A 22697-nucleotide genomic window follows, 5' to 3' on the forward strand; every position below is an offset into this window, starting at 1 on the left:
GACCATTGAACCATTGAACTATTTGAAAGCCTCTTAAAAACATTTACCTGCAGATTAACTCATCAGAATACCCTTCACATCACTAACACAATTGTTTAACAACACCAATTAACAAGCGTCAATGCTTAGGTCTGATCCCTGAAGACAGTTCCCATCAATTGCAACACAAGTGCAACACAATGCTGGACATTGCATCATACCACAATCTAATTTAGATTGTGAGACCCGCCAAAAAAAAAAATGTTTCTCTCGACAGTGGCGGAGCGGTAGAGTTGCTGCCTTACAGCGCCAGAGACCCGGGTTTGATCCTGACCATGGGTGCTGTCTGTATGGTGTTTGTACGTTCTCCCCGTGACTGTGTGGGTTTTCTCAGTTGGGCTGAAGGGCCTGTTTCCACACTGTATGACTATGACTCTGTGATTCCATGAACAGTGGGTCTCGATCGTGCATTCCACCAGAATTGAATGAGCCAGAAAGCAGAAAGGTCACATGTAAACCAGTGAAATGTTTGCCATGTGGTGAGAGATTTGGGTATCTCAACAAAAACATCTGAAAGAATACCAGAGGCTTGTGTCTTGGTCAGGGCCTTGGTCAGCATTCTGTAGGAGGCTGGCATTTTGATGGATTGATAGATACTTTATTGTGACATGCACTTGGTACAGTGAAATTCTTTGTTTTGCGTAGAATATACATACATAGAATATGCAAAGAATTGCCACATAGAGGGCGCCAACAAAGTCACAAAAGTATTCAATACCTTCCTTCCCGCCACACGCTGGGTCCCTCTTTGTTCTCTTGGTAGGCCCCTCACGCAGGGACCCGCTTTGTTCTCAGCAGCCCCCCATCCTCGTCAGGTCATTCTTTGTTCTCGATGGCCCCCCCTCCACCCCCCACCCCCAGGGTCGCTCTTTCTTCTCGGCGGCCTGCCCGCCGACAGTCACATGAGGTCAAAAGGTCATAAGTGATAGGAGCAGAATTAGGCCATTCCACCCATCAAGTCTACTCTGCCATTCAGTCATGGCTGATCTATCTCTCCCTCCTAACCCCATTCTCCCGCCTTCCCCCCATATTTCCTGACACCCGTGCTAATGAAGAATCTATCTATCTCTGCCTTAAACGTGGGCAGCGGGTGATGGCTCTCCTCGCTGGGCCCGTCCTTGCCCCTTGTTCTCGGCGGTCACTTCAGCCGCTGGGCTCCCCTGTTCGAGGCGGCCGCCGGCTGAGTCCGGTTTTGATCGGCTCTTTATTTTGTGACACACTCTGACAGCGCAAAGTGTGGAAACGTTACAGCATTTGTATTGAATGATTGCGGCAGGCCTCTTTGCTGTTTAAAAGATTATTCTGATTGCCCGCACTTCTTGGCATTCTGCAGGATGGAGGATGCAATTCGAAGATACCTCACTGAGAGGATTACATTTTCAACAAAGCCTTTTGCAGTAGCTTGGCTCAAGCAAGCCCATCAGCGGTGACAGGAGGCTCTCGAATCCAGGATCCAGTGATTTCTCGACAGCTGTCAAGGAGCAGCAAGCAGCAAGACTGATTAAATATTAAAGCTGTCTAACACCTGCAATTTCCAGGGACTGCAGATACAGTGAGGAATCCATCGCAAAGACCCTTCCTTCCTATGTACTGTGCACTGAATTATTAATTAAAGTCATCTCCTTTGATTCAGTTGCAGAATTGAGCGCGACACTCAGCTAGTGAGTGGGGGAATATTCGTTTCTCTAAATTGATGTATCTTCTGAGATGTATTTTCAAATTATGCATTTAAAGGAGATTAAGAAACCTCCCAGAGTGTTCTTCAAGGCTTTACTTGTTGTTGTACTCTCTTATCAAGCCACAGAGGTTGTCAACAATTTCAGCAAGATCCCCTTTACTTTAGACTTTTGAGATCCAGCCAGGAAACAGGCCCTTCGGCCCACTGAGGCCATGCCGACCAGCGGTCTCCCCTTCTACTAGTTCTCTGTCATCTCAGTTTCACATCCTACACACGAGGGGCAATTTACAGAAGACAATTAACCTGCAAACCCGCACATCTTTGGATTGTGGGATGGAAACCAGAGCACTTGGAGAAAACCCACAAGGTCACAGCGAGAACTGTCCAGATGCCATAGAAAGCATTTTATCGGGATGCGTCACAGCATGGTTTGGGAACAGCTCCATCCAAGACCATAAGAAACTGCAGAGAATTGTGGATGCAGCCCAGACCAACACACAAAATAACCTCCCTTTTATTGACTCCATTTATACCTCACGCTGCCTCAGCAAGGCCACTAGCATAATCAAGGATGAGTCGCACCCTGGCCACTCCCTCTTCTCCCTTCTGCCATCGGGCAAAAGGTACAGAATTGTGATAATGCACACCTCTAGATTCAGGGACAGTTTCTTCCCAGCTATTATCAGGAAACTGAGCCATCCTACCAACAACTAGAGGGCAGCCCTGACCTCCCATCTACCTCATCGAAGACCCTCCACAGATGCTGCCTTACCCATTGAGTTACTCCGGCACTTTGTGTTTTACTCATGATTCCAGCACCTGTAATTTCTCATGTCATCAGTGCATATATTTCCAATGTTTTTTTTAATGTACACTTTTTTTGTTCTGACTCCTATATTCTTTCTAGTTCACTGAAATAGATAGGCTGGATTTACTATGATAGAAAGAGGCCCTTCAGTCCATCATGTCCATTCTGGCTTCGAGCAGAGCACTCCCAATCCCCTTATCTCCTTGTACCCTTTACACTTTAGACTTTACTTTAAACTTCAGTGATACACCGCGGAAACAGGCCCTTCAGCCCATCTAGTCTGTGCCAAAAGCGATCACTCTGTACATGAACACTTCCCTACAAACTATGGACAATTTTACAATTTTACCAAAGCCAAGTAACCTACAAACCTGAATGTAGACACAAAATGCTGGAGTAACTCAGTCTGAAGAAGGGTCTCGACCCGAAACATCACCCATTCCTTCTCTCTCGAGATGCTGCCTGAGCCGCTGAGTTACTCCAGTATTTTGTGTCTACATTTGATTTAAACCAGCATCTGCAGTTTTATTTTCCTACACAACCTACAAACATGTACGTCTTTGGAATGTGGGAGGAAATCAGAGCACCTGGAGAAAACAAACGCGGTCACAGGGAGAATGTACAAACTCCGTACAAACAGCACCCATAGTCAGAATCGAACCCGGGTCTCTGGCACTGTAAGGCAGCAACTCTACTATTGCGCCACTGTACCTCTGCAACCTACTCTCTCTCTCACACATGCCCATTGACTTCCCTTTGATTATTTGGTCACCTGCATTAAAGGACCATCCATCCAAGGACCCAAACCGTCTTTCCAGGTGAGGCAGAGGTTCACCTGCACCTCCTCCAACCTCATCTATTATATCCGCTGTTCCAGATGTCAACTTCTCTACATCGGTGAGACCAAGCGCAGGCTCGGCGATCATGTCGCTCAAGACCTCCGCTCAGTCCGCCTTAACCAACCTGATCTCCCGGTGGCTCAGCACTTCAACTCCCCCTCCAATTCCCAATCTGATCTTTCTGTCCTGGGCCTCCTCCATTGTCAGAATGAGGCCCAGCGCAAATTGGAGGAACAGCACCTCATATTTCACTTGGGCAGTTTACACCCCAGCGGTATGAACATTGACTTATCTAACTTCAGGTAGTTCCTCTTTCCCTCTATATCCCCTCCCCCTTCCTAGTTATCTCTCTAGTCTTCCTGTCTCCTACTACATCCTATCTTTGTCCCATCCCTCCCCTGACATCAGTCTAAAGAAGGGTCTCGACCCGAAACGTCACCCATTCCTTCTCTCCAGAGATGCTGCCTGGCCCGCTGAGTTACTCCAGCATTTTTTGTCTACCTGCATTAAAGGGTAATTTTCAGCAGCCAATTAACTTAGCAGCATACCTTCGAGATGTGGGAGGAAACCAAATTTTTATGTCAACAGTACAGACTTTGCATAAACCCTTAAAAGATCTGTAATTAAATGCTGGAGTAAGGGACATCAGGAACAACGCACAAAGGAGCAGTTCACCAAGATGAGAAGAAGAGACAACAAAATGTCAAGAGTCCATGTTTATCAAAGGCGCCTGTACCAGAACAATTACATTCTTACCCGTTGCAGCTTTACAGGCACATTAATGCAACAACACGACAAATACATATACAATAATGGCATAGTGGCACAGCGATAAGGTTGCTGTCTTACAGAGCCAGAGACCCGGGTTTGATCCTGACTATGGGTGCTATCTGTACTTAGTTTGTACTTTCTCCCTGTGACCTTACGAGTTTTCTCCGGGTGCTCCGGTTTCCTTCCACTTTCGAAGGATGTGCAGGTTTGTAGGTTAATTGGCTTCTGTAAATGGTCCCTAGTGTGTAGAATAGAACTAGTGTGCAGGTGATCACTGGTCAGCAGGGACTCAAAGGGCCCAAGTGCCTGTTTCCACGCTGAATCTTTACAACTATAACTACAAGTAAAACTTAAATAGTAATAATAGAATAAATGATCAGTTCTTCCCAACAGCCATCAGGCTCTTGAAAGCTACAAAACACTAACTAAACCATCAACTATGAAATGATCTAAAAAGTGCTGGAGTAACTCAGCGGGTCAGTCAATATCTCTGGGTAACATGGATACGTGATGTCGGCAACTGCAGTTCCTCGTTTCCACATGAACTATGAACTGTCTTGGTTGCTCTAATGACTTTGGACTTTCTGCACCAGTATCAGGGTCTTTTAATTTATTGATTTGTTTTTGTTTATTACATTATCTCTGAGTTCTGTGTTTACAGACCCATTATGCTGCTGTAAGTAAGAGTTTCTTTGTTCCGTTGTCGGTACATATACATATTTTTAATAGTAAACACATTTGACTCTTGACTTGATTCTAATACTAAGTAGTAAGACCAAAATAGTTTAGTTTATTTTAGTTTAAAGACACAGTATGGAAACAGGCCCACCGAGCCCACACTGACATCACCCATTCACACTAGTTCTACGTTATCCCACTTTCTCAGCTCTACAATGTTACAGAAGCCAATTAATCTAGAAACCCACACTGCTTTGTGTTGTGGGAGGAAACCGAAGCACCCGGCGGAAACCCACACAATCACAGAGAGAGCGTGCAAACTCCACACTGGCAGCACCCAGGGTCAGGATGGAACCAGGGTCTCTGGTGCGGTAATGGCGAGTACAGTTTCAAACACGTACGTGCGGCCACACCGTCTGATTTAAACAGCCAGACCAACAAGAACACTAATAGCCAGGAGGAAATATCACTGCTCTCCCCTGTATAACTTCTAAACAGACAAATATTGCATCAATCACTGACTTATACGGAGTTGAGAAGAAAATAGGCGTATTGATATCGACAATTTAGACAACGAGACTGGGATGAATTCATAGCTGATTTTACGAAGCATATTTAAATAGTGATTTCTATTCCATTACTGGGCATATTTATGACCTTGATGATAAAAAATAAAGTAATGAAACAGACAGGATATGATGGCAATAACAGTTCCAAGAGCAAACAATATGAATCAGTAAGGCTGTACTGGTGAAGTCCCTGAAGCAGATCCTTCCATAACCGCATAATAATGAGTATTGGAGCATCTCTCACCTGGGTCATCATTCATTTTTTTATTGCCTTCCACAGGCAATTAATCATGTTTCCCATTTGCTTGGCGAATCAATGATAATGCTATGAATTTGCAGAATAAAAAAGCTGAGATTTATGTTAATGGGATGTACGGCAATGACATTGAGATCTCCCCTCATTGCCGCCATCGTCAGAGCAAACTTTACAGAAGAGAAACGCCGATATTAATGAATTAATGAATGAATGAATGATACTTTATGATGAATTCAACATTATTATCACAGTGAAATACTTTGTTTTGCAAACTCTTTGTATGCAAAGAGTTGCCACGTATAGGTGCAGACAAAGTTACAAAGTGTTCATTATGATCCCAATGGTCCCTCTTCATTCTCGGCCTCCCCCCCCACCCCCCTCCTCCACCCAATGCCGTGTCCCTCCTTGTTCTCATGGCGGCGCGTCTTTGACCGATCTCCGGCACTCACACGGCCCCCTCGACCTCCGGCACCCACCACGAGCTCATCCGACCTGCCCTCACCACAAGCCCGTCTGACCTCTGGCACCCACAGCGGGTAAAAATGAATGATTGAAGTTAGACCTGAAAATATACAGATCAGTTCTCTGGAGTGCATCCATCGTCGTGCACTAGCCAAACAAGCAAGCGCAGTTGCTGCCTTGTCGTTGGTTTTGATAGTTTTCAGGCTTCTGAATGGTCCTTCCCAAAGCCAGGGCACTGTCCGATTCACCTCGACTCCATTGTGGACGTTGGACTTTGTCTCTGGAACTAAAGTGCGACAATACAGAGAACTTTATTCTCCACTCTGTATCTTTCACTACGCCCGGCCTATTGTAACAAAAGCTTTTCACTGTGTCGGTACAGGTGACAACAATAGACTAAACTAAACTAGATGTTACAGGGTGGGTTTCTATAATGCACAGTGCTACCCATGGGGAACACTCACTAATTGCAGATAATTAAACCAGTAATGTTATTTATCAATGTCACTTGCCAGATTAGTGTATGTTTGACATAGCTTATAATAGATTTTCATTGATTGGAAATTCATGAGATAGAGGAAGGCAGGATATTCAAGGAGTGATTCAGGGTTTACTTTCCCCGCTCCCGATCCCAGGGACCAAACCACAAAGTGATGGAGTAACTCAGCAGCTCTCCTGATGCAGAAAGAAAGTCTCCCACGTAGAAATTTAAAAAAGGGCACCCATATTACTCACTTGGGTGATTCAGTTTTCTGTGCTGCATTTCATACACGTTGTGTTACAAGCTGAAGGGCTGGCACTATTTGTGTAGAAGGCAGCCATTATTTATACGTTTGTTTGCATGAAATGGATGGGGACGGAGTCCATCACCTGCAAACCTCACTCTGCTCCTCACGACTTGTTCCCATCTTATACTCTTGATGCGTTTTTGCAGCCAGCAAAACAAAAGGCGTCTCTTTCATTCAACATAATTCATTCAGCGCCCAGTTTCTTTAAAAAAATTGAAAATATCAATTGTGCTTATGTGAAAACTATATCAATGACCCCTAAGATGAGCTGGCGAAGTACACAGGCTAAACCTGTGCAGCCTTTAAATCTCTTTACATTCAGTCAGAGACACAGGTACATACTGAGTTAGCAATGAGATATCTCATCACAATATTATTTCCACCGATGGTCTATTTTCACAGAATTGTGTCAGGGAAATGAAAGGAACATGGTCAATCATTTGGGGAAATGCAACCTAAACTGTATGGATGTGAGGGAGAAGCTTTGTCACTACCGATTGCATTCAAAATATGTCTTTGTGTATAAAAACCACCCCTTTAAATGTGCGCAGGATTTTCAGCTTCTTATTACTGTTCCCCTTCTATCACTTCAAAATATAGCATCAATCATCAGCTTATGGGGAGTTTGATGAAAATAGATGCACTGATGATGACTCTTCAGACAATGAGATTGCGATACCTTCAAAGCTGATTTGACAAAGCACATTTAAACAGTGATTCAATAGACAATAGACAATTGACTGATTCATTGATTCCATGGGTTTAAAGATGGAACAGTACAACACCACCTTTTGTGCATAAATTAGTCAAGGCGAGTACGTTGTCATATGCACATGTACGGTGAGGTACAGGTACAATGAAAATCACGCTTGCAGCAGCATCACGCAGGTAGACTCAGACACCAGACTGAACATCAAAGAGCAATAAATATGTAAACATAGCACTATATAAAACCCATAACGAACAACAAAAGTATATAAATATATATATGAACATTTATAATTCTTTATTAAACACACACATGTGTAAATGTGTGTTTAATAAATACATATGATGATACTAAGCTGGGGGGTAGTGTGAATTGTGAGGAAGATGCAATAAGGCTGCAGGGTGACTTGGACAGGTTGTGTGAGTGGGCGGATACATGGCAGATGCAGTTTAATGTAGATAAGTGTGAGGTTATTCACTTTGGAAGTAAGAATAGAAAGGCAGATTATTATCTGAATGGTGTCAAGTTAGGAGGAGGGGGAGTTCAACGAGATCTGGGTGTCCTAGTGCATCAGTCAATGAAAGGAAGCATGCAGGTACAGCAGGCAGTGAAGAAAGCCAATGGAATGTTGGCCTTCGTAACAAGAGGAGTTGAGTATAGGAGCAAAGAGGTCCTTCTACAGTTGTACCGGGCCCTGGTGAGACCGCATCTGGAGTACTGTGTGCAGTTTTGGTCTCCAAATTTGAGGAAGGATATTCTTGCTATGGAGGGCGTGCAGCGTAGGTTCACTAGGTTAATTCCCGGAATGGCGGGACTGTCGTATGTTGAAAGGCTGGAGCGATTGGGCTTGTATACACTGGAATTTAGAAGGATGAGGGGGGATCTTATTGAAACATATAAGATAATTAGGGGATTGGACACATTAGAGGCAGGAAACATGTTCCCAATGTTGGGGGAGTCCAGAACAAGGGGCCACAGTTTAAGAATAAGGGGTAGGCCATTTAGAACGGAGATGAGGAAGAACTTTTTCAGTCAGAGAGTGGTGAAGGTGTGGAATTCTCTGCCTCAGAAGGCAGTGGAGGCCAGTTCATTGGATGCTTTCAAGAGAGAGCTGGATAGAGCTCTTAAGGATAGCGGAGTGAGGGGGTATGGGGAGAAGGCAGGAACGGGGTACTGATTGAGAGTGATCAGCCATGATCGCATTGAATGGCGGTGCTGGCTCGAAGGGCTGAATGGCCTACTCCTGCACCTATTGTCTATTGTCTATTGTCTATATCTATCTATCTATCTATCTATCTATCTATCTATCTATCTATCTATCTATCTATCTATCTATCTATCTATCTATCTATCTATCTATCTATCTATCTATCTATCTATCTATCTATCTATCTATCTATCTATCTATCTATTGTGGCGGATCAGGCCACTCCTCGGGTCAGCCCCCTCGTTACGTGACGGACAGGTGAAAGGAGTTAAAAGCCAGACCAAGGGAAGGCGTGGATCATCCCTTGGAGAACTACGCTGTGGGCACCAGCTCACAGCCTAATAAAGCAATCTAACAAAACACTGCCTGGCGTCTTGCCTTTTCTCTGGCCTCCGCCAGGCCACTACTCACTCACTCTCTCTATCTATCTATCTATCTATCTATCTATCTATCTGTCTGTCTGTCTGTCTGTCTGTCTGTCTGTCTGTCTGTCTGTCTGTCTGTCTGTCTGTCTGTCTGTCTGTCTGTCTGTCTGTCTGTCTCTCTCTCTGTCTGTCTATCTATCTATCTATCTATCTATCTATCTATCTATCTATCTATCTATCTATCTATCTATCTATCTATCTATCTATCTATCTATCTATCTATCTATCTATCTATCTAAAACTGATCTTGTGAATATATATATATATGTATATATGTCTGATTTGGTTGTGGAACTACAGCCAAAACGGTAAATGATAGCACCATAATTTTAGCACCACCTTAATCACCCTTGTCCTGGCGACTGTTAATGAAAAGTTTAATTTAAATTGGTCTTATATTTTTAAAGTTAGAGAGATTTTAAGGTTTAAAAATGACCTTTCTAACCGATTTCTTTAAGGTCTTCAGTGTGTGACATCACAATGGGACCGCACAACTTTAATTGCGCTCCCCTGAAGAGCACGGTGCCAGAGAGAAGGCGAAAGAAGATGGCCGCTGGCAGGACGGCTGCTCTCCTGCTGCTGGCCACCGTGATGGCCACTTGGGGCCGGGGTGAGTGGCTCCCTCTCCTCTTTTCTCTCCCCCCGCACCCGGCCCCAGGGGAGGTTCCGAGCAGGAGGAAGATGGTCATCGTCCCCGTCGTCTCATCGTTCCCCGCCGTCTCCTCGAGCACCCACTTCAACCGACGGCATCGTCGAGTCCCTGCTCCTGCCCGGGCCCAGTGCCCCGGATCATCACCAGACCATCACCGCAGGGGCAGTGGTGGGGCAGTGGAGGGGGAGGGGAAGGGGGGCGAGGGGGAGGGAGGGGGCGGGGGGAGTGGAAGAGTAGGGGGAGTGGTGGAGGTGGGGGTGGGTGGGGGTGAAGGGGAGTGGAGGGGGAGGTGGAGAATAAAGGGGGTAGGGGAGGGCAGTAGGGGGTAGTTGGGGGTAGGTGGAGTGGGGAGGGGGGGCAAGGAGTGGGTGGGAGACGGAGTGGGTCAACTCCGGCGCGTGCTCAGTTGGGGGAGGGTTGCCATGTTGTCTTCAGCTCTGGCACGTGCACGGTTAGGGGAGGGTTGCCATTTTGTGTTCTGCTCCGACCACACGCTCGATGCCTGTTTAGTCCGTGTCCCACGTGGGGGGAGCGCCGGCGCTCCCCGCTCTGATTGGTCGTCGGCGCGTCCTGATTTGCTCCTGCTGCTCACCCCCACATGGGGTCCATTGATTGGCTCCGACCTCCCGCTAGACGCCAGATTGGTCCGGGTCCCCACGTCAGGACGAATGATTGGCTCTGACCTCCTGCTCGACGCTCGATACCCTTCCCTGTCCCCCCTCGCCCGCCCACGGCCCCCGGGAGACACTCCCCGCCGGGCCGCCCATTTTTGGAAAAGACCTCGGATCCATCTCGGCCTCTTTATTTTACATAGGATCTTTATTTCATTGAGATTCATTTTATTTTTTAAAACGAGCTATTTATTTTAAAGAAAAAACGCGATTTTCCCAGGTCACAATGGAAACCCTACGAGAAGTGGGCCCAACGGGAACGGGTCCAGGGGTTGCTGGGCCCACGGGATCGTGTCGGGGGAGGGTGGCTGCAGGGCCGTCTTGGGTTTTCTCCGAGATCTTCGGTTTCCTCCCACACTCCAAAGACGTACAGGTATGTAGGTTAATTGGCGGGTAAATGTAAAAATTGTCCCTAGTGGGTGTAGGATAGTGTTAATGTACGGGGATCACTGGGCGGCACGGACTTGGAGGGCCGAAAAGGCCTGTTTCCGGCTGTATATATATGATATGATATGATGATAATCCATGGGCCTGATGGGCACTTGCCCAGGGGCCCATGAGCATAAGGGCCCCATGCTGATCTGTGTATGTTAAGTGACTTGCAATAAATAAATACTACTTTAAAAATGTAGGTTCAATAAGTGCTTTTTTCGCAACATTTTCGTTCACTAAGTGCTTCTCACAGCGATCTGTAAGTGCTTTTCGCAACAATGTAGCACCCTAAGTCCATCGCTAAGTGCTTTTCGGTAAGTGCTTTTCGCCGGCACGACAGGGGGGGGGCTGGTAGGGAAAGGGGGGTGGGGGAGAGTAACGGTAGGGGCCCCAGTACACTGCTTTGCCCGGGGGCCCATAATGCTGTAAAAACGGCCCTGGGTTGCTGGGCCCTCAGGAGAGGCTTCCACCCAACGGGGTTTGCCACGCCTGCAAGACCACCCGCAGCAAAGAGTTGCACCCAGCAGGTGCACACTGTCAAATATATAAATATACCGACAGGGGGATCCCACCCTCCTGATCAGCCCCCCCCCACTCCGTGACCTGTACCCACACACCAGGATCGTGGGACTAAAATGCAACCAAACCTTGAGGAGCAGCCCCTTCAGACATTCATATAGGGGCAGCAAACTCACACACTCCATATACACGTGGAACACAGTCTCTTCCTCACCGCAGAAATTACAGGTGGCCGGCGAGTCCGTGAACCGACTCAAAGGTTTATTACACACCACGGCTCTGTGCAACACTCTCCACCCCAGGTCCCTGATGTAAAGGGGGAGGACTCCCTTGTAGAGAGACCTCCACTGGGGACCACCCCCGCTGACAGGTGGAAACACGGACTGCCAAGGCTTAATCCGGACGAAAGATGAAGGCGAGGAGGTGCAGAGTGTGCTGGAGCATCCTATACAGTAAACGTCTGCCTGCATCACGGAATGGCACGCTGGGCATCTCGGAAAGGCGGCTCATGTTGTGTAGGCCGGAAATATTCCGTAGCCTGGGCCGGATTAGCAATTCCGGCGGAGTGGGGGTAAGCTCGACGGAATCACTCCAAGCACACGCTGCTCCCCGACACCCACCGCGACAGGGTGAGGACCGGCCCCCTTCGCAGTCACAACACCCCCCTCCCCCTGAGGAGCAACGCACTGACTGAAGATGACCAAATTCCTCACTCTTAACACATCGCGGTAAAAACTAGGCAGGTTCTGTGTGGCGGGTTGACTGATGCCCGCCACCGGGAGCCGCCAAACCCCCCTTAGGCAATGGCCCTGGCGGAAAAAATACGCAAACTAGGGACTGGCCACCCTCCTCTAACGGGAGACTCAGGACTGTAGCAGAGACCCAGTGCTTCCTCTCTCCCCAAAAGAAATCCACTAGCCTCTTCTGTACAGCATTTACAAAGATAGAGGGCGGGATCAAGAGTTGTCAGCCGGTACCATAACATGGAGGCCACCAGCTGGTTTATGACCAGCACCCTACCTGGTAAGAAAGAACTCTAAGCAAGCCTGACCAGCGTCCCAGCCGGGCGACGACTTTTGTCTCCAGCTCCTGCCAGTTCGCCGGCCAAGCAGCCTCAGTGCGACTCAGGTGACCCCCAGGTAGAGGAGGTGCGTGGTGCTCCACGCATAATCTATCATCTCCTCTGGCAAGGCATCCACCTGCCACTGGCTCACTAGGAGTCCGGAACACTTACTCCAGTTAATCCTGGCGGACGATGCAGCCGAGAAAACCTGCTGACATTCACACATCCTCTGCAGGTCAACAGGATCAATAAACATAAGCAGTACATCGTCAGCATAGGCCGAGAGAACCACCTCCACCCCCAGTCCTGGTAGAACCAGGCCTGTCAACCACCTCCGAAGAAGACACAGGAACGGCTCCACACAGACCGAGTACATCTGACCAGACATGGGGCACCCCTGGCATACCCCCCTCCCAAAGTGAATGGGAGCCAACAACGCACCATTAACCTTCATGAGACACTCTACTGCAGCGTACAAAGCCGGACCCGGGCCACAAAATGCGGTCAAAATCTGAACGCTTGCAGCGTCCCGAAGAGGTAATCATGATCCACCCTGTCAAAAGCCTTCTCCTGATTGAGGGACAGAAAAGCAGCTGACTGACCAGTCCCCTGGGACAGATGGATCAGGTCCCTAACCAAGTGGATGTTATCTTGGATGGACCTGTCAGGGACTTTATAGGACTGGTCCGAGTGGATCATTTGGGACAGCACGGAGCCCAGGCGATTTGCCATTGCCCGTGCAAAAACTTTATACTCTGTACAGAGGACTGAGGGCGCCAGTTCTTCAACAGGCAGAGTTCGGCCATCTTGGGCACTGAAGCACTTCCACCAAAGCGGAACTGGCAGCCCCGAATGGGCCAACAGTGCTTTCCTGGGCTATTACATTGGGATTTCTCGCAGCAGCCCGGCCATTGGGACAATCCTTGTGGAAGTGCCCGACCTCTTTGCACGTGTGACACCGTGCATACCCCCAACTCCAAAATACACGGTAGGGGATCCCCTCATGCTCGACCAAGAAGCTCCCCTCCGTGCCCGTCCCCGTTCCCACATTCATGAACACCCGCCTCTTAAAACGTAAGATCCCTTTAAGACAAGGGTCGCTCCAGGACTGCTTAAGCCTAGTCAGCCTGGACCGCAGCTCCCCAATCTTTGCCAGGTGTGGAAGAAGGAGCACATCCAAGATGAAAGTGGGAACGTTGCGCAGGAGAACCGGTCTCACGGCGGACACCCATGGTTCCACCTGTACAAAGGTCCCCCCCACTGTGAGCCCCTTCTCCAAAGCCAGGACCACATCCTGCTGTTCCTTTAGGATAAACTGACATTTCCCCCCTCCAACCTCGGAAGAGGCAATCTCGTTCTTCTGGAAAAGATCGTACAGACCCATTTCTATTACCTCTTTGGTCTACCGGTGCCCGGTATGGATCGTGATCCCGTGCTTGATACCCCCCAATGCAACATATGACTCCTCCTCGAGTGACCCCGAAGCCGCTGCCGAGACCACAGCTGCGTAGCTCCGAGCACCAGCCCAAGCCACCGCCATCCTTACAGGGGTACAGACCAACACCGGAGACAACAGCGGTCTTAGCTCAAGAGCAATCTCAGAGTCAGTCTCAGTCTAAAAGAGCAGCAGAAGCAGTTCTCTCCAGCCGAGCACGGAAATATGCCCACGCTTAACTTCTCTGCCAAGAACAGCTTTTGGGGGGCTTTTTGAGGCCTTCCGAGCCCCCGGAAACTGCCGGATTCGAAAAGTACCTTCTCTTCGTTAAAGCCCAGGTGACCTGGTCTGGGCAAAACAGTAAGGGAGCAGGGTTACGGTGCTAGAAATGACACAAACACCGCCTATTTCCAACTCACGGTCTTCAGGCATGATTGGCCAGCCACTGCCATTCCAACCGGAAATGCAGAAAAGCACTGGAATTCCTCACTAAATGGAGGTTCTTTAACAAAACAAAGTTTCCGCAGTCCGACGTTAAGTCAAACTTCGAACTCTCATTGCCTCTGTCCCTCTTCCTTCAACAAAAACCTTTAAAAGGTTGCTTCAAAACTTCTCAGCCGTCAAAGCACAGAGAAACACCACCTCTCCCTCTCCCTCTCCCTCTCCCTCTCCCTCTCCCTCTCCCTCTCCCTCTCCCTCTCCCTCTCCCTCTCCCTCTCCCTCTCCCTCTCCCTCTCCCTCTCCCTCTCCCTCTCCCTCTCCCTCTCCCTCTCCCTCTCCCTCTCCCTCTCTCCCCCTCCCCCTCCCCCTCCCCCTCCCCCTCTCCCTCTCCCTCTCCCTCTCCCTCTCCCTCTCCCTCTCCCTCTCCCTCTCCCTCTCCCTCTCCCCCTCCCCCTCCCCCTCCCCCTCCCTCTCCCTCTCCCTCTCCCTCTCCCTCTCCCTCTCCCTCTCCCTCTCCCTCTCCCCCTCCCCCTCCCCCTCCAAAGATACAACATTGGCTGTTGTTGTTAAGGATAGTTGGTTGCAGGCCGCCTGAACAAGGTTTATGTTTATTATCGTCATGTGTACCAAGGTACAGTGAAAACGTTCGTTTTGCATGCTTTTTGATCAAATCAGATAGATGAATACAATCAAGCCAAACTCAAGTACAATAGTTCGAGCAAATGTAAAGAATATGGTTCTCAGCATTGTAGCACAACAGTTCCAGAGTCCAATGTCAGCAATGGGGTAGAGGTGAATTGGACAGTACCCTAACTTGTAGAAGGATCATTCAGAAGCCTGTAACAGAGGGCAAGAAGCTCTTCCAGAGTCTGTTGGTGCGCACATTCATGCTTCTGTACCCACTGCCTCTCAGGAGCAGGGAGATGAAGGAATGACTCGGGTGGGACAAGTCTTTGATTATTTTAAAGTCTCAGGTGCTGAACATTACAATCAGAATACCAATGCAGTTCAGTTCAGATCTGGCGATTCAATGCTGATTGTACAAAGTAAAGCATTGCTTGAAATAATTCCACACCATCCATCTCTTTCTCCATTTCCATTTATTTAGTCCTCGTGCTGCCGACAGGATCAGCCCATGAATTATTCCCAAAAGCCTACTTCTCATGCCGGACAAAGCACTACATTAGGTTTAAGAAACTCAGGAGTAAAATTTGCAGTGCATTGCACGACATTTTCAATCTTCAGGCTGTTTTTTTGCCTGCTGGACCTGACCAGGATAGGGCACGTGTTTCAATGGGGCTCAATGATCATAGTCCCTCTGTTACACACGGGGTAGGTAATGGGCAAAACAATGTATTATGCTTTAAACAATTTTACAATCAAGTGAATGGTCAGGGACCTAGGTGGATACTTTTACACCACCTTTAAGGTGAGAGGGGAAAATTTAAGGAGAGCGGGGGAAAGTTTAAATAAGATAAGATAAGATGTAAAAATGTTTTTTACCTGGAATGTGATGAATGCCTTGAACGCGCTGCCAAGAATGGTGGTGGAGGCTGATAAGATAGTAACGTTTAAGAGGCTTTTGGATTAGCACATGGATATTCAGGGAATGTTGAGATATGGATCAACTGTGGGCAGAGGAGATTAGTTTATCTTGGCATTATGTTCAGCACGGACATTGTGGGCTGAAGGGCCTGTTCCGGTGCTGTACTTTTCTATGTTCGTGAAGTGACTACCGACACTCAACAATCATAAGCTTGTGTGCAGAATTTTCTTTTTTTTTAGAGTTGTAAATCTCTGGAATTTTCAGCTCCCGAGGATGGATCATTAAAATATTCAAGGTGGAGATACATATATGTTTGAAAGATTGATGACTTGAGGGCTATGGGGAACTGGCTTTAGATTTTAGACTTCAGAGATACAGCATGGAAAGAGGCCCTTCGGCCCACAGAGTCCACGCCAACTAGCGATAATCCATACGTTAGCACTATCCCACACACTTGGAACAATTTACAATTTTACCAAAGCCGATTAACCTACAAAGCTGCACATCTTCAGAGTGTGGGAGGAAACTGGAGCACCCGGAGAAAACCCACGTGGTCACAGTGAGAGCATACAAACTCCGTTCAGACAGCACCCTTAGTCAGGATTGAACCCTGGTCTCTGGTGCTGTAAGGCAGCAACTCTACTATTGCGCCACTGTGCCGTCCTATGCCCCGGCAAAGAAGAAGAGTTGTGGCTGATATAGATCGGCCATGATAATATTGAATAGTAGAACGTAGAGCATAGAACATAGAACAGTACACCACAGGTAAAGTCCCTACAGCCTACAATGTCCACGCTGAACAAGTTGCCAAGCTAAACCAATCTCTGCTGCTTTCACGTGGTCCATAGCCTCCAGGGTCAGTTTTGAAGGACCTGACAGTCCACCCCTGCACCTATGTTCTTTGTGTGCTTTGTGTTCTTTTCCCAAGCTCCTCCACTGATCATCAATGTATACATATATCAAACAGATCTGTAATGTGCTGTTTTCCTCAAAGTTTGTCACACTTCTTACAGAAAAACATAGAACAGAAGGAAAAGCAGGAGGTCCCCAAAGATGACCTTGTGGCTGTGTGTACCCCATGCTCAGACTCAATAGATTCAAACACCAACATCAATTCGTCAGTAGTTCCCGCAATGATTTGAATGGAATCGCCTTTCATTGAAAGTCCCCATGGTTTCTTCATCATACATTAAAGGTTTCAAAGGTTTCAAAGGTCTTTTATTGTCACATACCAATTAAGGTACAGTGATATGCAAATTACCATACAGCCATACGAAAAAAAAGCAACAAGACACACAAAACCACATAAAAGTTAACATAAACATCCACCACAGCGGATTCCCCACATTCCTCACTGTGATGGAAGGCAAAATTGTCCAATCTACTTTCTCTTTCTTCACCCGCGGTCAGGGCAGTCGAACCATCTGTCGGGGCGATCAAAGCTCCCACAGCTGGCGAACGAAACTCCTGCATCGGGGTGATTGAAACTCCCACGTCGGGGCGATCGAAAATCCCACGTCGGGGCGATCGAAACTCCCGAGTCGGGGCAATTGAAACTCCCGCGTCGGGGCAATCGAAACTCCCGAGTCGGGGCAATTGAAACTCCCGCGTCGGGGCGATCGAAACTCCTGCGTCTGGGCGATTGAAACTCCCGCGTCGGGGCGATTGAAACTCCCGCGTCGGGGTGATCAAAATTCCCGTGGCTTGGAGCTCCTGTTAGTCGGTCTCTGACCAGAGACCGCGGGCTCCATGATGTTAAGTCTGCAGGCACCCGCGGTGGAGCTCTCAAAATCGGTCTCCAGCAAAGGCCACCAACTCCTCAAAGTTAGGCCGCAGTGCGAACAGAGATATGATATGGAAAAAAAATTGAATCTTCGTCGAGGTAAGAGAATAATAAAAGTTTCCCCCAACCCCCCCCCCTCCCCCACCCCCCACATAAAACAAGCTAAAGAACACTAAAAACATACATTTAACACATACTATTAAACCACAAAGAAGGAAAGGGCAGACAGACTGTTGGTGAGGCAGCCATTGCTGGCGCCACCCCGCGCCTTTGCTGAAGGATTGTGGATACTCCAAGGAATTCTTTTGAAGGAACCAGGGAAAGGATTTGGTCGAGTGCAATATTTGAGTGTGGCAGAATTACAAAACTACCAATGGTGGATCTCTGGTATAATGCACTAGATTATAAGGGGCAGAATAATTAGTTGAATTGCTTCAGGTGCCTGCTGGACCTAGTTCTAGATAGGGTGGACATCACCTCAAAGGAAATTCAGGGACTACATTGTATGATCCGGGCCAGAGAGATCTCCTGGGCCAGTTTCATGGGTCAGAAATAAATCTCTACCCCCTCCCCCCCCCTAAGTTGTCCTCAGCTTTATGAATGTTTCAAAAGATCAAATGGATTTTGGACTTTTGATAGGAACATAATACTATTATACACAAGATACTGCAACTGTCTGAGATGTACTGGAGATGTTTTTCCCTACCCAACATGTTTGACATCCTCATACATTCCACTATACAGTTCAGTAAACGAGAACCTTAAAGCTATTTAGTTATACAGCACAGCCATGCTGACTGTCGACACTAATTTCATTTGTCCGCATTTGGCCCATACACTTCCATGCTTTTCTCGTTCAAGTATCTGTCCAGTTTCCTTTTAAACATTGTTATAGTATCTCCCTTTTGTATTTTGGTGGTCTACTATTACACTGCAATCGTTATTTTTTGAGATACAGCATGGAAACAGGCCCACCGAGTCCGCACCGGCCAGTGATCCCCACGCATTAACACGAGCCTACACACACTAGGGACAATTTTTACTTATACCAAGTATACAAACCCAAGCCAATTAACCTACAAACCTGTACGTCTTTGGAGTGTGGGAGGAAACCAAAGATCTCGGAGAACAGCCACACAGGTCACGGGGAGAACATACAAACTCCGTACAGACAGCACCCGTAGTTGGGATCGAACCCGGCGCTGCAAGTGCTGTAAGGCAGGAACTCTACCGCTGCGCCACCGTGCTGCGACTTTTGTATTTATCTATGATTGTGCTAATTTATAGTATAATTTGACCGGATTGTATGCAAAATAAAGAATTTCACTGTACCTATGACATGTGACAATAAAGTATCATTGAGTATCATTGAGTATTATCACCCATGCCAGGCGCTGTACTTCGAGTGTTTTTACTCTCACTGTTTGCAGAGTTGGCAAGCTGCCATGTGTCTTGTATTTCGCTTCCATCAGTGAAAGTGCGCAGCCCCGTAATTGATTCTGGATTCTACATTCTGCTCGAAAACAACTTCCATAGAAACGGGCAGTTTCGGGAAAATGTCGACAATCATCTGAGACCTTTAAGGCTCCCGGAAGGTTGGCGTCCCAGATGATAATCCATTCTATATGTAGTTATGACCTTCTGATGGACCCATTCATGCACCTTCCTCTGCAGACGATTTATGTGGACAGACTGCATCTTAAGACAACCGCTGGCATCGATGACTGACAGCCAGCGAGCTCTTCCTAATTGTTAAATAGGAGATCGTTGATCCCTGAAATGTTAAGCTGATGCAACTTAATGTTAGAGTAAAGGTCACAGAAGGAAGAAGATGTAAGGAATCATGGTGTAATTGCCGTAGCATGGTAATCTTGGAGGTTGTGATGGGAGTGGTGCTGGGGGTTGGATGAAAGAAGGGGAGTGTCAGGTTAATGTCTGGTCACCCAGTTACCATCAACCCCGAAACAAGAGATTTACTGCAGTCTTTGGTGTAATGCTGTAATGTTTTTACATTTCCCTTTCAAGAACTGTCTCTGCATTTCCCTTTTGACGCCACTCTTAACTTCCCCAACATCTATGAGAGATGCAAAAAAAATCATGCACCTCATATCATGCTCCTCGGTAAGAATATGAGCAATTACTAATGTAAAAAATGAAACTCATGGAATATATATTTTCATCATCTTGTATTTTTAATCATGCATTGTTAGCACAGTAGTGCAGCGGTAGAGTTGTTCCCTTACAGCGCCAGAGACCCGTGTTCAATCCTGACTGTGGGTGCTGGCTGTATGGAGTTTGTACGTTCTCCTTGCAACTGCGTGGGCTTTCTCCTTTTGCTGCAGTTTCCTCCCACATTCAAAAGATGTGTGGGTTTGCAGGTTATTTCGCTTCTATAAATTGTCAAGTCAAGTCAAGTCAAGTCAAGTCAAGTCAAGTCAAGTCAAGTCAAGTCAATTTTATTTGTATAGCACATTTAAAAAGAACCCACGTTGACCAAAGTGCTGTACATCAGTTCAGGTACTAAGAACAGACATACAATGGCACACAAACATAATAGCACATACATAAACAGTTCACAGCGCCCCCTCAGAGGGCCTCAAACGCTAGGGAGTAGAAATAGGTTTTGAGCCTGGACTTAAAGGAGTCGATGGAGGGGGCAGTTCTGATAAGGGGGGAGGGATGCTGTTTCACAGTCTAGGAGCTGCAACCGCAAAAGCGCGGTCACCCCTGAGCTTAAGCCTAGACCACGGGATAGTCAGTAGCCCCAAGTCGGCCGACCTGTCCCTAGGGTGTAGGATAGAACTTGTGTATGGGTGATTGTTGGTCAGCATGGATGGGTGGGCCAAAGGACCTGTTCCCATGCTATATCTTTGAAATTAGTCCCAACCTGGTTCCGGACCATTAATGGTGGGGTATCAGTGTGCCTGCACATGGTACAATCTAGTGGGTGATGGAAAACATAACTGAGGTTATCTGCAGGAGGTTTGGGGACAAACTGGTTATGGCTGCAGACCTTGGGGGAGTGAGAACCAGGTTGGGTGTGTGGGGAGGGCGGTGGCACAGCGGCAGACTTGCTGCCTCCCAGCTCCAGGGTTTGATCTGGACAATGGGTGCTGAACGAATTTTGTACATTGTCTCTGTGTTGCTGTGAGTTTTTTCTGGGAGCTCCGGCCTCTTCCCACAATCCCAAGACGTATGTAGGTTAATAGGCTTCGTAAAATTATAAATTGTCCCTAGTGTGTGTAGGATAGTGCAAGTGTACGGGGTGACAGGTGGTCGGCACTGACTCGGTGAGCCAAAGGACCTGTTTCCTCTGCCATATCTTCAAACTAAATGAACTAAACTAAACTAGTACAGTTTGGAGATCTTGTTCTGAAACATCCGAGTGGGATTGGGAGGGTCACAGGGAGTGGGAGAGGGAAGGGAGTGGGAGTGGGAGGGGAGTGGGAGTGGGAGGGGGAGAGGTAGGATCACAGGGAGTAGGAGAGGGAGGGGAGAGGGAGGGGTGGGATCACTGGAAGTGGGAAAGGGAGGGTCACAGAGTGTGGTATTGAAAGGGATGTGGGAGAGCAAGGGTTGTAGGGTGTGGTTTTGGGAGAATGTGGGCAACAGCGAGGATCAAATTTGGCGATGATTGGTTTGAACGGGAGCACCATCATGACCACTCCACCTGAAGCAAATAATTGGTTGAAAAATAAAAGTGCTTGTGAATTGGAAATTGCTGCTATTGTGAACTAATTCTCGATAGAAGCATCGAGGGTTATCCAGGGTGCATGTTCTGACTGCACTTAAACTGTTTCTATGGTGACATTGGCCTGTGTTCCTGCCTCGGGATGTTCGGCCCATCAAGGCTACTCTGCCATTCAATCACGGCTGATCTATCTTTCCCTCTCAACTCCATTCTCCTGCCTTCTCCCCATAACCGCTGACGCCAGTACCAATCAAGAATCTGTCAATCTCTGCCTTGGAAATACATTTTTATATTTAAAAATGAAATATATTTTTAAGGCGGATGTTATATCCATTGTGGATGCAGCCCGATACATCTCCCTGTATTTACCCAGGACTGCTTCTAGTAATTCAAAGCCAGATTTCATTTCCCCTTCTGCCATACAGACATCAATCAGGTTTTAAGCAGGATCCAGCCACGCATGTAGTGATCTATGTATAAAGAATATCAATGCATAATATTGAAAAGAAATAAGAGTGTCACAAAACAGATTCATTAAGCTTGGCTCACAGAGAGTGTTGCATTGAATCTAATATATTTCTCTGTTGGGTTTGGTTGAAATTAAAATATCCTCCAGTGTGAATATCAGACAGGTTTTAATATTCATATTTTAAACCTTTGAAATCTCAGTAGGCACTAGTGTTGAAATAAAAAGGCTCAAAACTGGCTGTGAAATGAAATGTTCACTGTCACCTCCCCTTAGTTGAGGATAAGGGTCTTTGCCATCTTACACAGCCCAGTCATGCATAGGAAGGAACTACAGATGCTGGTTTACAAAGTAGGACACAAAATGCTGGAGTAACTCAACAGGTCAGCAGCATCACTAGAGAATAGGAGTAGGTGATGTTTCGGGCCGAGACCCTTCTTCAGACTGAGAATCAGGAGAGAGGGAAACTAGAGGTATGAAAATGTACAGAACAAATCAGAGCAGGCACTGATAACCAAGGAAATGTGGAGCCCACAATGGTCCATGCACGGCTGGTGAAGAGGTGATAATTAAGTGAACTAGCAGTATGGCTAGGGTGGGGGGGGGGGGGGGTGGGGGGGGGGGGGGGGGGGGAGGGAGGGGGAGAGAGTGAACGCAAGGGTTACTTGAAGTTAGAGAAATCAATATTCATTCCGCTGGATTGTAAACTGCCCTCGCAAAATAGGAGGTGCTGTTCCTTCAATCTGCGTATGGCCTGACTTTGACAGTG

The sequence above is a fragment of the Rhinoraja longicauda genome, chromosome 11 (assembly GCF_053455715.1).
Source record: "Rhinoraja longicauda isolate Sanriku21f chromosome 11, sRhiLon1.1, whole genome shotgun sequence".
Lineage (NCBI taxonomy): Eukaryota > Metazoa > Chordata > Chondrichthyes > Rajiformes > Arhynchobatidae > Rhinoraja > Rhinoraja longicauda.